Source organism: Amblyomma mixtum, chromosome 3 (assembly GCF_055824585.1).
Source record: "Amblyomma mixtum isolate Tamu chromosome 3, ASM5582458v1, whole genome shotgun sequence".
NCBI lineage: Eukaryota > Metazoa > Arthropoda > Arachnida > Ixodida > Ixodidae > Amblyomma > Amblyomma mixtum.
Window position 1 is genome coordinate 13,044,498 of NC_143014.1, and position 9,400 is coordinate 13,053,897.

The 9,400-nt window shown below is 46.4% G+C and overlaps 2 long non-coding RNA genes across 6 annotated transcripts; both read right to left on the minus strand.

Annotated features, from left to right (window-relative positions):
• Positions 1 to 1,098: 1,098 nt before the first annotated feature.
• Positions 1,099 to 3,695, minus strand: LOC149349250 (uncharacterized). Of its 5 annotated transcripts, none has more exons than XR_016289992.1 (4): positions 2,892 to 3,695; positions 2,263 to 2,410; positions 2,000 to 2,150; positions 1,099 to 1,861 (listed from the first exon to the last, which is right to left on the minus strand). It is a non-coding gene; the product is annotated as an uncharacterized LOC149349250 (long non-coding RNA). The 5 variants fall into 5 exon arrangements; XR_016289991.1 differs by having other exon boundaries at positions 2,263 to 2,451; XR_016289990.1 differs by having other exon boundaries at positions 2,263 to 2,319; positions 2,892 to 3,689.
• Positions 3,696 to 8,089: 4,394 nt separating this feature from the next.
• On the minus strand, positions 8,090 to 8,856 carry LOC149349251 (uncharacterized). Its single transcript, XR_016289403.1, has 2 exons — positions 8,617 to 8,856; positions 8,090 to 8,219 (listed from the first exon to the last, which is right to left on the minus strand). It is a non-coding gene; the product is annotated as an uncharacterized LOC149349251 (long non-coding RNA).
• Positions 8,857 to 9,400: the final 544 nt, after the last annotated feature.

Genomic DNA, 9,400 nt, shown 5'->3' on the forward strand with positions numbered 1-9,400 from the left:
CCGTGAAAGAAAAAAATAGGAGAAGGGAGAAAAAAGAGGAGGAGGAGGAGGGGCGGCGCTGCGAGGAGGGTTCTGGGACGCCAGCGAGGAAATTGTGGCTAGCTGCACAATGTGAAATTGGAACCAATGTGGCTAGCTGCACAATGCCAAGTTCATTTCAGCATTCGGAAAAAACTGCGTGCGTAGTAAGCCTTCACACGTGCGCATTTCTCTGCCTTGACGAACAAGCATTTGCTCCGATCACATTCACTCTCACCACGCGGGCACTTGCCACTGTGCTGTGCAGCTTATGCACGCACAGGAAATTCACCGTAAGCAACTGTTACTCGCCGCTGTCCATTATGATCCTTGCAGTAGGTTTTCTGTCGGTTTGAAGACCGTTGGACCACGCATATCGAGCATCCAACGGTGCGGCTTGCATAGGTCCTTGAAATCGACGCAGTTTAAGCATTCATTGGCAAGTAGCAGCTAGGATTCAGCGAAGGCGGCTTGCGTAGACGCCTTGTTCTTTATTACAACGGCGTGAAAACACCGCAGCGTGGCGTCGATCATGTCAAGTGATCGCGCTCCACTGGCGTCTAGGGTGCCTCGATGCCAGCGCCGCCGTTCAGGGTGGTGCCATCCTTTGGCCGCTCCAACGCCGCCTCCCACGAAACACAAAAAGCGCTAATAGACGTCTAAAAAAAGTCTCGGAAAAAAAAGCTTGACATCTAGAAGAAGTTTCACCTAAGCAGTTTTTTAGACTTAGACGTTTACTAGCCCTCTATTAGCTCTGCTAACGCTACGCTTGTATACGGCTAGAAAACTTCTGAGGTAGAACTTTTCTAGAATTTTTTTAGACGTTCCTTTTTTTTCCGAAATGGGTGCCTGTATTATTTTACGCATTTCAAGACTGATTTTAGTGCTGCCTTTAAACCCTCTAAAGCTTTAAAAATGTTATAGTTCATTTTTCTGGTATACACCACTCAAAAATGAACTCAAAATGAACTGAAAATGAAAAATGAACTCAAAAATGAACTCAATGACCCGAACAATGAGCCCACATTACAAGGGATGTATGGCTGTAGTAATAAGCCATAAATGTATGTGCTAGCACACTTTTCAGTCACTGCGTTACTCTTTATTGAATCCAGTGCATACACCCACACAAAAAAAGAAAGGGACCAGGAAATTAATGCTAGAAGCCATGGAGCGGTAAGCACTTGGATGGCGGGATGTGGATGACACTGAAGAGCTCGCTAGGTGTTCCAAAAATCGCTTTTCTTGCAAGGAGGATGCCAACTAGACGGTAACAAGGGGAAGTCAAATCCAGCTCTGTTCAGCAGCCTGCAGGAGTGAAAAATATTAGAGTAACCAAAAGCACAGTCAGTCAGGTGCATGTAGAATGGCCAATGAGGAGTCGGAAGCAAATAAGACCAGGAAATGGCAAGGAGTGACAGCACAGGCAATAAAATAAGCTAATTAAAAACATAGATGCATATGATGTCACTGCAAGCGGCATTTCAGCAGAGTGCTACGGCTCACCATAAACTCAAGAAGTCAATCACTGTGGAGGCCTTTAACAGAAGCAAAATCCAAACAGCGTGCATGGACACTGAAAGCCAAGCAGTCAATAGCAAGTGCACTGCCTTACTGTGATGCACACTGTACTCATAGAACCTCCTAAGCGGCATCTTGCAAACAGGCTTTCTCTTACCTGCAAGATGTGGCTGAATCAAAAGTGGTTGATGTTTGACATCTTGCACCGTCGCATGAAAACATAGCAGAGATGCTGCTGTCCTGGTAATGCCTGCATCACTTCAGTAAACACCAGAGATGTGTTAAATCTTGGACCTTAACTTGACAGCCACACAGGGCACATCTGAAAGATAAGACAAATAAAAGTGAGTGTGTATAAGGTTTCTAACACTGCATTGCCAAAGAAGCCCTTTCTAATCTGTACGATGAAGCTCAAACAGTGGGCAAGAGATTGCTTACACCACTGCAAGAGATTACTTACACCACTGCACAAGAAGCATTAGTCCAGATTCCCACCTCAGAACTGAAACAATCTCCAGGCCAAGTCGTCTGAACAACCAAGTACAAGGTGCTGCTATTAATTTGCGTGAAACTAGACCAGGTCCTTGCTCCTCCGGCCAACAGTTGAGGTTCTAAAGGACAAACAAATAATGGGGCTTGTGGAATGAACATTAGCAAAGAGCCTAGACCTATACAAGAAATCATGAAGTGAAAGAAAAGGTGTCAGCTGCAAAGCGTGCTTACCAAAACTTGAGGAGTTGAGCAGGCAAGGAGGTCCTCTGAAAACCACTGTTGAACAGCCTGTACCCAAAACGAAATGTACACAGTGAAGTAGGGACAACGCCAGCTGTGCACGGTGCAATGGTTTTCCGAAAAATAAAAGCTGCCATGCCTGCAAAGAGCCGTAGTACTTCACTGCACTGTCAAAACAGCCTGCACACATACAGAGCAGCACCACTGAGTAAACTACCTTTGTGCCGGGGCTCTCAATCGCAATGAAATAAAATCTTGACGCAGTTAAGATAACCAAAGCCTTTTTTAACGCGAGTTTCACTGACGGCAATCACAGCAAGGAGAATTGGAGCACACAGGTGGCCAGATGAGAGTCCTTGGCAAGAATACCGTTCACCTTGTCATCGCCTTGGTAAAGAAAGCAACTCGCATGCGATAGCAGCCTAGTTGTATCCACTTAACAAAAGCTCAAATACATGCAAATGCCCTGTTTTAATACATTCAACGCTGCACTTTGGTATGTAAAACACTGGCTGATACTGTTTTGTGATTTGTAAACCAAAGGTTCAATCAGGCGCGTTAGTGGCTTAGCCGGCAAAGCCGACACTTTCACCACAGAAGAGATATGGAAGGTTACTTACTTTTGCGGAAAACGAGGCTCACATCTCAGGTAGTAAATGATACCGCAGAAAAAGAGGAAAATGCAAACTGCAGCGGCGTGAAGTGCCAACCAGCGCGGAAAAAAGTGCGCAGCGAAACGTACTACAACGTGCACAGCATCCGCTTCGCGCGCGTAGCTATCGCTAGCCTCTGCAACGCCAAATGACCAAATGAAGTACTAAATTTCTAAACGTAAAAATAAACAAATCATCAAAGAACCAAAAAACAAATTTAATCTAATACTTTCATGTAAAACTAAGCACTTGCAGCTTCCACTAAGATTTTTTTCTGCTTTAAACGGCTAAAACCACTTTGGCAAACTATCCTGCATCGCCACCGTGCGGAGCGACAACAAGCAGCAAGCTGCGGCGTGACTCAAGAAAGATTGGCTCCAAGATACGCCGCCACGAAAAGATAGCGCGCGGGTGATCTGCGCGATAAACCGCGCGAGCGAGCCCGGCGAAGGCGGCGAAGGCAGCGTGCGCTGCGCATGTCAATCCGCATGCTGCCGCCAGCTCGCCGAGGCGTAACAGAGGCGTTCGCAACATGAAGCAAATTTTTTCACTCGCGTCGGCTTTCAGGGCAATTGTATGTTACCTAAATCCAGCCTTACGAGTGGCGGGTTAGCTGCACTCGATGTGGAACGTGATTCGGGCTCCGTAGGAGAAAACGCGCTTTCTGTGTTCGAATACAAAGAGCGGTCTTTGCACCGGCGCGCCTGCTCTTCGAAACGTCAAGCAGGCGAACCATCTAATTTATGTGCCGTGATTTACAGCATGTTGGTGGCAACTCTCTGCTGATTACTGGCGCATCTCCTTGACGTGGTCTCAAGTTCCACGTGTTAGAAACAAGTCTAGAAAAACATCTGACTACAGATGTTTCACAGAAGTTTCACAGCAAACGTCTGACTGCAGATGTTTAAGAAACGTCGCAGAGAAAACTTCTTCTTGTCGACATCTATGAGACGTTTGAACACAGCGCAAGACGTTTGTAGTCATTTGAAGCTGTTCTGAGACGTTCGTAAGACGTTTTGTGTTTCGTGGGCTCTCTCTCCCTGCGGCGCCATTTTGAATCACAGCGGTCGGTCGGGCTGGTCTCAGTTGCTTGGTGGAAGCAGCTGAGCTTCCGTTTTTCGAGGCCCAGTGGCTGCGGACGATCGCTTTATTTGCTTGGACTGAGGAGCTTGTCAAGTCCACCGAGGCGGCATGACGGGTTGTTTTGTGCCAATGTGCGCCGGGTCAACGCGTAAAGGCCTACGCTGTTTTCGCTTCCCCCGAGACTCCGAGCGAAGGAAAAAATGGGAAGCTCAAGTAAAGCGGGATCAGCCCTAGAGTACATTGCTTTAAATGTTACACCTCACTGTGCTTTTTACCACTCTGTCTCGTTCTGCAATTTCGTGGTTTGAATCTTTTTTTTTCCTACTTTGTTTTCATGTTTGCGGCGAAGGTTACACCACACTGTGCACAACAACATTTTTCCCCTAAGTCTTGGTGACTTATTTCGTGGTTTGAACCTTTTTTCATGCTTTACTTTTATGTTTTCCTTTAAGGTTACACCCCAAGGTACTATCAGCAAGAAATGAAATGCGAACATCACAATTAGGCAGCGAACAGCCAAACAAGATGCTCTTAGGCAGGCGAAGCTCAATACTGGCTCAGGTTACTTTAACATCGAAGACGCGAAGACTCTTCTTCAGAGGTGTTAAGCAACCTATCTTGTATTTTCTTTCCAAGAACTAAAATGTGGGTCTTTTTTTGTCGGCATCTCAGTTTACTTGTTCGCGTTTCATTCGTTGCTGATGGTACATGCCCCACTTTTCTGTCCCAATGTCTTGCTTAATTATATTGTAGTTCGTGTTTTTTTCATGACCTGCAATTACAGTTGGCATTAAATGAATAATTTGCATTGTCTTTTGTTTTGTTCCCTTTGCCCTCTGTAAGAGGGTAGGCTGGAAAGCTATGTTACTTATTCGTCTTCATCAGTAATAAAGATCAACTTTTACGTAGGGGTTACTTTTCGAACAGCCTAACCCATGAGCACACAATTTTGTAGACAGAATAGGAAATACACGGATAGCCAACGTTAAAAACCGCGTTTTTTTTAACAAAACCCTCTATGGTCGATTTTTTTCCAAAAACGTGACTTTTCAATGTCGGTTAATTGGATTTCGAATTTAAAATTTTCAGAATTACTGCAATTTTTTAATGACTAAAATCCACCCTTCTTTGATTAGGTTTACATGCATGGTTTATTAATGAATACCGATTGGCTTGAATAAAATAAATATGAAAAAATATGTGTAGAATTGTGTTTCACAAACTGAGGAATCGCAGGAGAGCAACCGGTGCATATGTCCATGGCGCAAGCGAAGTGTGCATGCGAGCGCACGCAAGAAAATAAAAATTAAACGAGTGAGAAACTTCCAGTAATCCTTTATGCTATCGCCAACGAGGGGTGATTCGTTTTCTTTGGCCTCGAGAAAGAAAACGCAGGAGCAGTGGCAACGTCGGTGTACGGCGGCATCATTTGTATATACCAGCGCCCGCCCCATAAGCAGATGTAATTGCGCCCTTGTGAGGAATAAACGGGCGAGCAACTCGCAGTTACCCTTTGAAAGATTAGAAAGCAGGCAGACACCAGTCTGGAAAAAACAGAGGCAGCAATTTCTTCTATCCGCATGTAGCAGCAGCACCTGCCCGGCAACAGATCTTGAAAATATTAGCGCGTTTTTCAAACCAACAGACTGAACAGTAGATGTTCAACCTCGACCACCTGGGGCTGTAAAATTAAGTCATGCAATTACGTCTTCGACCGTTGGATGTTAAAACGGCTATTATGAGTGAAAAGATACGCAGTGCGATGTTGATGAAAAAGTCTGTTCTAGTCTAAAGCACTCTCACGCCCGCCGAGAGTAAGAGTGGCGCCGTTTCACCTGCTAGCGCAGCTGATCCCGTGTGATTCAATATGGCGGCGCCCGCGATGTTGTCTCCACCCTGAACGGCGGCGCTGGCATCGAGGCACCCTACTGGCGTCGTCTGCTCGAGCGCCCTCTCTACCACCATGGGCACCATGGGCATAGAAAGAAACTCTATGACCATGGGCCATGGAGGAAAGAAGGAAAAGGTTTCCTTCCTCCATGGATTACGCCCTCCGGGGGGGGGGGGGGCGTGATTCTCGATATTCACATTCGCCTGTCGGCGCCATATTGCCTCTCTGATTGGCTGTCAGAAGTGTCAATCGCCGTCAATGGGCGTGTCAATCAGGGTCGGTTACAGGGGCACTTTTCGCGGTGACGTCGATTTGACGTGGCATTGAAAATGAGCTGGCAGAGGGGGGTGAGAATATCCTAATTAGAACGGCTCGGCCAGTCTGAAACGGGCAGGACAATACTCGAATGGGTAGGAATCCGGCCAGAAAGTAGCACGCACAAGATGGTAAACATCCCGGCAGGAATCAGGGCCAAGATATGCGTCCCACCTATGCCGCGGAACATGCACCCCGTGTATAACAAGGAAAAGCGAGAACATATAGGGCTAAGGCCTACGAGAGGAAGAGGAAGACCAGGTGCAGGGTTGCCAGATTGGGCTATAAATAGCCAAATTGGGCTACTTTTTGTCCGAGTTGGCGTCAGAAATTTCGTTTTGGCTATGTGGTTACTTTTGGGCTACATCTTTTTCACGCGTGAAAAAAATTTAAAGTAGTTATAATGTGCTCTGTTACAATTATACAGTGACAGAAATAAAAGGCATGCTGGAATCAAAATGCAGGCTATATAAAAGGTTAAAGAAATTGAGCGTGTCTGCTACAAAATGACAATTTGAATACGCTCTGTTCCAGAAAACTTGTGTGTCAGGCGGTCAAGGATCATGGACTTTCGATTTCTTTTATAGTGGACACTACGTGAAAGTTGCCAGGAAATCCGCGAACTAACGCCACCCGCGCGCGCGCTCCACCGAACATGGACTGTTGCTGTGTGTTGCGGGTGACCTTGGCGCCAGAATAGAGGGAAAACACTAAGAGAACGTAAGTCTTCCTACGTGGTCCGAATGCGTAAGCATTAAATGCTACTGTTACGCTTCTGTTGCGTGGTTTCGTGATCCTCACATATCGCGTGTTGCGTAAATCAGAGAAAATCGAAAAAAAATTCTCTCGGCCTAACCGCACGTTTTTGTGGGCTCAAATTTCGTACAGAGGTTGCATTTGGCGGTCAGTTTTGTTTTATAACACATTTAGGTGGGGTACTTGCCTGATTCGGTCAGAATTATTTGGAAATCCCCATCGTCTGCGGCGACGGGGAACCAAAACCGAAAAGCTTCTCAGCAGTGGTACCTGTAGCGCCATCTCGTACCAACCGGAGAAACCCAGCTGTGCTAAATTGGTGAGCAAATCATCTTTGCTTGGTGCTGTCTGCTGCGAAGCAGGGCGAGACATCACCGAAGATGCGGTCGAACAGCGATCAAGAGAAGGCCATGGCCGTGACTTGGATGCGAGTCCAAGTCCTCCCAAGTCGTCCTACGCCGCCCTTCCCGGTAGAGGGCTCGTTTCTCCGGTAAGTGCGAGATGGCGCCACGGGTACCAGCGCTGCGAAGCCTTTCTGTTTTGGTTTTCCGTCGCCGCAGACAATGAGGATTTCCAAATAATTCTGTCCGAATCAGGCAAGTACCCCACCTACCCAGTAAACCATAAAACGTACCATAGACATCAGCAAGATATTTACGCTGGACATTAGACACCTCCATTAGACATCCATATTAGTACCGTTTACGAAAAATCTACGTACCTACAAAATGAAAATTGGGGTCCAGTTCACGTTGTAGGTACGTACTGCAGACATCACGCTCTACATTTATCAGATATTTGTGAACATGTAAGTACGCCCAGTCTACGTAGCCTAGACGTGTATATAAAGAGAATATGACTATACATAGATCAATATCCAGGTGAAAATTTCTAACTGGTTCCAGTCCTACTGTTTTAAGAGACACATTTCCAGACTGGAACCAGCTGCAATACGAGATGCAGCTGACACCTGTTACAATTCCAGATGGAACGGAGACCTACTGCATCCCAGCCACAGACTTCCCTATGGAGTCGTCGGGACGTCCAAGCACTCCAGCTAGCTCAAATACAGTTGAGTAAGCGAGTACATGGCCATCATGGGAGCCCAAAACACTGCAGATGACTTCCTAGTGCGTCAGTATTTTATTGCGCTTGGCGCTTTCACTGAATCTTCTCGTTGAGCATAATCGTCAGGTTAACAGCTGCGGTGGCATCAATACTCTTCTGCCGAGCCCAATAAGCCAGGGTTGCTGCAAAAGAAAGCATAATTGTTCACTTTTACAGGTGACAAGAGAATGGCACAGCAACCACAACAAACAAACCCAGCAATTTACGCCACTTTTACCGACGCAAGTCTATGAAGCGTCAAAGGTTGCCCTTGCAGCACTAAAAGGCAGTCGTGCCGAGCGGAGTGTGCTTGCACACGCACTTCGGCACACCATCCGAACGCATGCCCACATTTCGGTAGTAGAGGCCAGTTGCATACATCACCAGCCTTTGTTTCAATACACAGCGAGTTTGGCAAAACAGCCAAACGAGTGAGCGTAAAAATATAACGTGCCGATAAATGCGTTAGAATTTTTTCATTACGAACGCAAAAATAGCATAAAATACACTTCAATGAGTAAACTGAGACTGAGTACGCACCAAGAAAGGTCACGATCCCAGCCGGTGAAAACGACTTGTAGTCCTAATTCGTACTGACGGGTCCACTTCGCCGAGTAGTAAAAGCAAGCAAACTGTCTTCCTTCAGCTCCATCAAGGAAAGAACGGTTGAACAATCTCGCCAGCAATAATAAGGAAATAATTAATTCTGTGTCGAGGTTCTTCAAACACAATGTTCCCACGGAACACGATAGAAATCGCACACGCCCTGCGCTCTACCACTGCCGCCATGGCTGAACCTAGCCTCGTGCGGATGTGCGAAACTGTCACATATTTTTTATCGTCTCTTTTTTGTACTTAGTAGCAGGCTTGCTGTGGCACGAAAAATAAGTTAATTATTTTTAAATTGTAGCATATTACTTTTTCACAGCTGCAATCGCCATGCGCAGTTTGCGCTATTATTGATAAAATACGATACGAACTACAACGCGATGGCGGCGTAGACAAATCACCGCGCTTTCCCCGCCGCCGCCTGTCCGCGGCACAGAACAGGCATATGGGCAGCGCATGTAGCATGAAGGCAAGATAACCAATTATCATTAGGGTAACGGGCTGGATTCAGAGAGAATGCAAGCACAGCAGAGAGGATCAGGGCAGGTGGGCAGATGAGGTTCGGAAGTTTGCTGGGATAAGGGGGCCGCCGCTGGCACAGGGTTAACTGGAGAAATCTTTGGCCTGCAGTGGACATGATTACAGTGTTGACATGATGATAAAAAGCGGGACTCAAGAAGTTTATTCTCAAGAAATATGAGGTCACACATTCAGC